General features: G+C 44.3%; 2 non-coding genes across 2 annotated transcripts; both read right to left on the bottom strand.

The window, feature by feature from the left end:
• Positions 1 to 5,411: 5,411 nt before the first annotated feature.
• On the bottom strand, positions 5,412 to 5,483 carry trnaq-cug (transfer RNA glutamine (anticodon CUG)). Its single transcript has one exon. It is a non-coding gene; the product is annotated as a tRNA-Gln (tRNA).
• Positions 5,484 to 5,959: 476 nt separating this feature from the next.
• Positions 5,960 to 6,050, bottom strand: trnay-gua (transfer RNA tyrosine (anticodon GUA)). The gene is given in 2 exon segments: positions 5,960 to 5,995; positions 6,014 to 6,050. It is a non-coding gene; the product is annotated as a tRNA-Tyr (tRNA).
• Between the last annotated feature and the right edge of the window lie 2,206 nt (positions 6,051 to 8,256).

Below are 8,256 nucleotides of genomic sequence, written 5' to 3'. Positions count from 1 at the left end.
CTGCAGTTCCACACTTGTGAGGACAAACACTTGTTGCTGCAGGACTGACTGTCTGTGGTGGTTTGGTAGCGTCCTGATAGTTTTAGTCTCTCATCAGATGTTCAGGTGAGCCACACATCAAGACATCAGATAAAAACAGGACAGACTGCTTCAGATTCTCATGTTCCTGTTAACAACAAAGATCAACAATTCACTTCAGTGATGTAACTGCACATTGAGAATATTTCAATACACCAAGAAGACTTAAAAAGTACCAAGAAGCCCTGAAAGAAAATAAGATGATGATGTCACATTGATACAAAGTCAGGCAGAAGATTTAAAGGTCAGTATCTAAGGATCTGTTGGAAGAATTCTGGAAACAACCTAACCTGTGGCCTGCTGGACTTTGTGGAGACAGTCTGTCCATATGTCTTACTATGGAAATATATGTGGTGTTACTCCTATGATCTCATACATGATATGTTACTGTCATATATGATTATGCTTGTGCCTATTCTAAGATGTGTGTGTTCTGAGAAGCTGTGTCTGTCAGATAACAGAGGGTATAAGAAGGGAGCTGCTCTGAAAAGACCTTGAGCACTCCTACAGAGGCTACTGTCTGTGTGTGTGGCTGCTCCTTCCTGCAGGAATAAAAGCACTTGAGTGATTAACAGCTGATATTTTGGGTTTTATTCCTAACAACTTCACACACTGCAGACCAGCCTCAGTCCTTGAAACACTGTTTAATGATCGCTTAGAAACATTTATTGAAGAACATCAGTTATTAAATGAAAGCCAACATGGATTTAGACTGAAAAGATCAACCTCAATGGCAACAACTGATGCAGCAGAAGAAATCTCAAATGAGCTGCACAATAAAGAAATCTGCCTGGAACTGGGTGAAAGTGATTTAACTGACACAAGCAATGCTAACATCAGCCATGTCTGTTTTAATCAATCAAACCTGGATGTGATCAATAACCTGCTGTGGAACACCTTCTTTATGAAGAACATAAAGCTGCAGTCAGTGATGTTTCTGATGCAGTGTGTCTCCAGCAGGGGGCGCCCTCACACTGGAAACATGAAGCTGATTTTTACAGCAGCCTCCCTGTTGTTGCTCTGTCTGTGTCTGTTTACATGATAACAGCTGTGACACAAACAGAACAGTGATGGACTTTATTCAACCTGCTCAGCGAGAGAAGCAGCGAGCAGCTCTGATAGAAGTCTGTCTGCACCATCATCAGGGTCTGATGCTGCTGCAACAGCCGGACTCTGGGACAAAGTGACGTCAGACCTTGGACAGCGATGGACAGGAGGACAGGAAGGTCCGGCTGCTCTCAGCTGGGACCTGTGTGTGTCTGGGTGCACACACACCTGCAGTCTGCCCACAGTTACTGACGTAGCCACTCCGTCACACCCCAGCTGACACATGACCGCACCAGGTGGCTGCTGGTATGACAGATGGTGGTTGTCAGCATTCCTCGTTAGTATAGTGGATAGTATCTCCGCCTGTCACGTGGAAGACCGGGGTTCGATTCCCCGACGGGGAGAAAGACTTTTACCAGCAGATAGGATGATACTGACCCTGCACATTGCTGCTGCAATAGAAAACAATTCCCAGTTTGGGATAAATAAAGTATTTGTTGTGTTCTGTTCTGTTCGTCTTGTGTCTTGTGAGCTTTAGATTATATTATTTCTTGGGCTCTGTGCTCTAAGTGTCTTAAAAATATGTGATTTCCTTTATTTACAGTGGTGCATGTCATGTGACTTTACTTATGCAACATGTATGATAATGTTCTGTCTCCTCTCATTTCCAGACGTGCAGCCAAAAACATGTGCAGTGATGATATGTGACGGTATCATCATGGTCTCAGAGAGAAGAGCTGAGTGTGTCTGTTCTGATCTTTGTTGTGTCTCTTCTCCTCTGTAGTTTCTGCTTGTTGCTCCGTCACACGCCCTCTGCTGGTGAGCCGCGTCATTACACACAACCTCTGCTGGTGTCAGACTGTATAATAACCACTTCTGATAGGAGCAATATTCACACACCACAGTGTACAACACATTATTTATTTAGTTTCTGATGCACTATGTACAGTTTTCTTACAGACCACTTCTCCCTCCACTCACCTGTGCAACAACTGTTCATATGTAAACTGTTGATGATTCTATTCTATATTTTATTGGTAGTTTATTTTATCATATATATCTTTTCTTAACTTATCCTTTGCTGTCTGTATCTGCTGTTGCAAAAATGCAATTTCCCCATTGTGGGACTAATAAAGGTTTCTTAATCTTAATCTTAAGACTGTCTGGAGGACACACAGAGTGGACATGGGTCACAGAGTGCTGCAGACAGTCGGATCCTCCTCTGTGACACCTTTAACATCATATCAGAAATCTCTGTCTGCTTCTGGTACATGCAGCTGATCACCAGCAGGGGGCTCACTGCTTTGCTGTCACTCAGGGGGCCTGCTCTGTCTGCCACTGGGATATGATGAGGTGAACTTCAGAGTTTGAATGGATTTCATTTGTCATGTGTTTATGATCATTTTATGAATCAGTTCAAATAAAGGAGACTCACTGAAGTCACAGTTTAGTGTTTTAATACTTATACACACTTATTCTGAAGCTGCTATCAACTTGATGAGTCTTCCTGTTGAAGCACGAGGCAGGACGTGTGTCAGAACATCCATGAACTGAGTAGATTAAGAGGAAAAGCTGATGTGTCACAGCTGCTGGTTGTGTTCTTTCAGTGTCTCCATCTTGATGAAATGAGGCGTTTTACTTCCTCCAAGTAGAGTGGACCTGGCCTCCCTGCATGGAGCCCCGAAAGGGACATTTGCAATTTATTTATTTATATTTCATGCTGTATTTATTTCATCCCTAATATGCAAATCTCCTCTTAAGATACAAATCATAAAGTACACAGTCCTTCTCTGGATAACTACAAACTTCACTACATCCAGTGGTTAAACAGACTGAGCCCTGTTGTTGCTGCTGTCAGCTACAAGGAGACATAAACACAGCGTGAACTGAATCAATATGAATTAAAATGGAGGAAACCTTTATTTGACCCACAATGCAGAAATTAAATCAATACATGTAACATTCAATGAAAACATGTGGCAATAAATGAATGACTAATATGCCACCATATGAACAATCTGGCACCGACTGGCTGCGGCTCCAAGCAGATGAAGGGAGGTTGGTGAGAGGTGATGAGGTGATGAAGATGATGATCTGTTCTTATTCAGGGTGATGAAGATGATGATCTGTTCTTATTGAGGGTGATGAAGATGATGATCTGTTCTTATTGTCTAAACAGGAACAGTTGAAGCTCAGCTTGCAGCCCCTGTATCTCAGGCTTCTCAGCTTCTCTTCAGATGTTTGGACTTTTCTGCTGGAACCTCTCATTTAATGACTCACATTTAGAACTTTTGACTTTATGTGGAGGAGGGATTGATTTTGGAATGAGGAGGCTGCAACACTTCAGGACTGCTTTGAAGTGACTGACTGGCAGGCACTGTGAACCCCACAGCCAGGACATTGATGGAATCACAGAGTGCATCACTGGATACATAAACTTCTGTGTGGACAGTGTTGTTCCAGTTAGGACAGTGAATTGTTACCCCAACAACAAGCCATGGGTGACTAAGGACATTAAAGCCATTTTAAATAGAAAAAAGAAGGCATTCAAAGCGGGCGACAGGCAGGAGGTGCGAGCTACACAGAAGGACCTGAGAATAAAAATCAGGGAGGCCAAGGAGAAGTACAGGAGGAAGCTGGAGTGGAAACTTCAGCAAAACAACACGAGAGAGGTGTGGAGTGGCATGAGGACCATCACTGGTTACAGGTGGAGCAGCAGGGGTGGAGTTAATGGCAGTGTGGAAAGGGCCAATGAGCTGAATCAGTTTTTTTAGTGACCCCAGTTCAGCCTGCTAACGACTCTTCAGCAGCTGAGCGACGACCAGCCACGTCACCCGCCCTCTCTTCTCCCACAGCTCATCCACATGGCCCTGCTCGCACCTCGTCCTCTGACCCCTCGGCTGACAGTCATCACCTGGGAATTACTAGTTCCCCACCTCCACCGATCACCTTCACCACAGAGCAGGTGAGAAGACAGGAAGTCATTCCGGCCCGTCTCTATCAAACTACTGAACTCTGAACTGTAACAGTCACTCAGACACTATACATTCATACTGGTACATTCATGTCAGGCTCTTTACTGTGTAAAGGTTTTTACACAATAGTAAATATGTTCTTTAGATACAACTCGGGGATTTAAATGCTGTCTAGGTATTTCAATATTTCTATTTCATATTTCAATTATCTTTTCTTCTATTTGTCTGTAACAAACAAGAATTTCCCCTCGACGATAAAAAAAAGTAATTTCTGATTCTGTAACCTGCGATTCCACCACTAGATGTCAGCATTGCACAGCATTGGTGGTTCAGTTCAGATTGAGAGAATGCAAAGAGTGTGTGAAGATGTCATCAAAGCAAAAGCTGGCTGCTTGGAAGAATGTCAAACATCAAACATATTCTGCTTGGTTTAACACTGTTTGTTCACTGCATCATTCCACATGTGTTCCTTCATAGCTCTGATGTCTTCAGGATGAATCTACAATGTAGAAAGTCATAAAAACAAAGACAAACCACTGAGTGACTTTTGACTGGTACATTTAAAATGTCATCATATGTCCTAACCAGCAGGGGGAGCACTGATCATAAACTCTCTGTCTCACATGTTATTGTCATGTGTTTTTATGGAAGATGATGCTGACTGTTGTTTTCTTGCTTCTCTCTGTAAACAGCTTGTAAACAGCAGCTTCCCTGAGGGGAAACTCAGCTAATAAATGATGCTGTAACCTCTGGGACTTGATCTGCTGGGTGGGAGTCCACTACATCATCCATCCTCATCCATCCAGCTGAGATACTGAATGTGGGTTTTCATTGGTTGTCCGTTATAACCATCAAAATTAAAAGAAATAAACACTTGAAATATTTCAGTCTGTGTGGAATGAATGTTTGCATTATACAGCTTTCACTTTTTGAATGGAATTACTGAAATAAATCAACCTTCTGATGATATTCTAATTATATGACCAGCACCTGTAGTGGTGTTTTGTTGCAGCCTGTGGGGTCACCATAGAAACAAAGCTATTTTATTTTGCTTAGAGAGCACTTGAGAGCACTCCCTAATACTTGTTCTTGTTTCCTGAATAATGAGTACTAGCAGGACATAGCAGCATGGACAGCAGAGGATTCCATGTTATAACTGGATCATCCAGCACAAGCAGCAGGATTCAGCACCACAGCCTCCTTCATGGCCTTCAGTCCATTAATGACTACAGCTGGACCAATGAACCGACTGTGGACTTCTCCATAGACTAAACTGTGTAGAAAGGACACCAGGATAACTGTTCAAACAAAAGGTTCCACTGAGATTTGAACTCAGATCGCTGGATTCAGAGTCCAGAGTGCTAACCATTACACCATGGAACCTCCTCTGTGAGTAAACCTGACTGGAAGAGAACCAGACCTGTCTTGTCCAGATGGTCTGTCTTTCCAGAAATGGAGTCTGTCAGTTGTTAAAATGAGTGAGCTGATGTCCAGGTGTAGAACAAAGGAGCTCCTGCTAGCAGTGGTGCAGTTTGTACCTACCAGCTTCAAATGAAGACAGAAGTGTCCTCTGATGACTCACACAGCACTACAGTAGATCATTAATCAATCAGCGCTCATGCTAACGGCTAACAGCTCAATGTCCTTACTGCAGATCTGTTCTTTGACAGTGATGTGTCCAGGATTACACCATCTATCATTAACAAACAATACCAGCCCCCCTCCTTTCCTCTGACCGCACTCCACTGTCCTGTCTGCCCTCGCCGATGTGACATATATGTCACATCGGCCCTTTAGCCAAAAAATCGGTGAAAAAATGATGTGACATTATGATGAAACTCTCGAGGGTTAAAAGTCTCTCCTTCGAGCCGGATTTGAACCAGCGACCTAAGGATTTCAGTTTTATTGTCTCACTACAGTCCTCCGCTCTACCAACTGAGCTATCGAAGGGCGGGATGAGAAACAAATGCCCGAGCACAACCGAGCGTTCATAGTTGACTCAAACACGGGTCATCTGTGCTTGATTTGAAAGTCAGGATTGTGGATTGGATTTGTGTGTTCATAAAGACGTGAAAAAAATCAGACCAGATTTTCCTCATCCTGGAATGCAGCTTAAGACTTTGTGGTAGTATGACCACTTTACATCTTGACCATACTAGAATAGAATAGAATAGAATAGAATAGAATAGAATAGAATAGAATAGAATAGAATATAGACTTTGAGGCAAGGCGTCTGGACTTGTAGAGTTTTCTAGAAGACGTTTCGCTGCTCATCCAAGCAGCTTCATCAGTTCTAACTGTTTCGTGGGAAACATGGTTTATATGTGGTTACAGACCTCAGTGGGTGGTTCTGGGTCAAACTTAAAAACAATAGCACTAAATGTTTCCATAACTACCTGTGATGATCTGGCAGGTGTGTCTAACGACTGGCTAACGACTATGAAACTGTCGGAGGGGGACTGGTTGACAGCCCTTTGTTCTTGCTGTGAGTATGTGCAAACTTCCTGGGAATGGATGGAATCACTGCATTGTATGCTTCCTGGGGAAGCCAATCCATGCCTGTATGGACTCCCCAAGACTCACAAGGAGTCCCCCTCAGACCCATCGTCAGCAGCACAAACTCAGTCACAACATGGCTAAGCACTTGGCTGAACTCCTGACACCACTGGTAGGACTTTGTGAACAAGGTAGAGAAGATCCGAATGGACCCAGACCACACAATGGCCTCATTTGATGTCACCTCCCTGTTCACCTGCATCCCTACATCAGAAGCCACAGAGACGGTAAGGACGTGCCTCACACAAGACAGCACACTCAAGGAAAGAACCAACCTCACGCCAGACCACATCTGTGACCTGCTGGACCTCTGCCTGACCACCACTTATTTCCAGTACAATGGGAACTTTTACAGACAGAAGCACGGCTGTGCGATGGGATCATCTGTGTCTCCTATTGTGGCCAACCTCTACATGGAAGAAGTGGAGAGAAGAGCCTTGAGTTCCTATCCTGGAACCACCCCCACCCACTGGTTTAGATATGTGGATGACACCTGGGTGACCAATGAAGTGCAACGGTTCACAGAACACATCAACGCAGTGGACAACAACATCAAGTTCACTCGGGAGGACATCAGGGAGAACAATCTGGCCTTCTTGGACTGCACAGTACATATTGAGGACAGGAGCCTCAACATGGAAGTGTACAGGAAACCCACACACACGGACCAGTACCTGTTGTTTGATTCACACCACCCACTGGAACACAAACTGGGAGTCATCAGAGCACAAACTGTACTAACCAGCTCAGAGGGGAAGAAGAAGGAGCAACACCACATCAGGAAGGCCCTGCAAACCTGTGGCTACCCCAAGTGGGCACTCATCAAAGCCACTAAAACAAGACCCCCCAACAACAAGAAGAAGGACAACAACCGGCGGAGAAAGAACATCTCCATTCCATATGTGTCAGGAGTATCAGAGAAACTCCGCAGGATCTTCAACAACCATGACATCCCGGTCCACTTCAAACCGATGACAACACTGAGACAGAGACTGGTTCACCCGAAGGATAAGATTCCCAGGGAGAAACACAGCAATGTGATATATGCAGTCCAGTGCAGTGAGGAATGCTCTGATCTGTACATTGGAGAAACTAAACAACCACTCCACAGAAGAATGGCTCAGCACAGGAGAGCCACCTCCTCAGGACAAGACTTAGCTGTTCACCTCCACCTTAAAGAGAAAGGACACTCCTTTGAGGACAACAATGTTCACATTTTAGACAGAGAGGAAAGGTGGTTTGAAAGAGGAGTCAAGGAAGCATCTATGTTAAGCTGGAAAAACCTTCCCTTAACAGAGGTGGTGGCCTCAGACATCATCTTTCTACCACATACAATGCAGGGATGCCATCCATTCCCAGGAAGTTTGCACATACTCACAGCAAGAACAAAGGGCTGTCAACCAGCCCCCCTCCGGCAGTCTCACAGTCATTAGCCAGTCGTTAGACACACCTGGCCCAGTCAGCCATGGAAACATTTAGTGCTATTGTTTGTGAGTTTTACCCAGACCCACCCACTGAGGTCCTCCACCACATATAAACCATGTTTCCCACCAAACAGTTAGAACTGATGAAGCTGCTTGGATGAGCAGTGAAACGTCTT

This window comes from Parambassis ranga, unplaced genomic scaffold (assembly GCF_900634625.1).
Source record: "Parambassis ranga unplaced genomic scaffold, fParRan2.1 scaffold_21_arrow_ctg1, whole genome shotgun sequence".
NCBI classification, from domain to species: Eukaryota; Metazoa; Chordata; class Actinopteri; family Ambassidae; genus Parambassis; species Parambassis ranga.
Note: the sequence above shows the minus strand (reverse complement) of the source record. Positions and strands in the feature narration are given on the sequence as shown.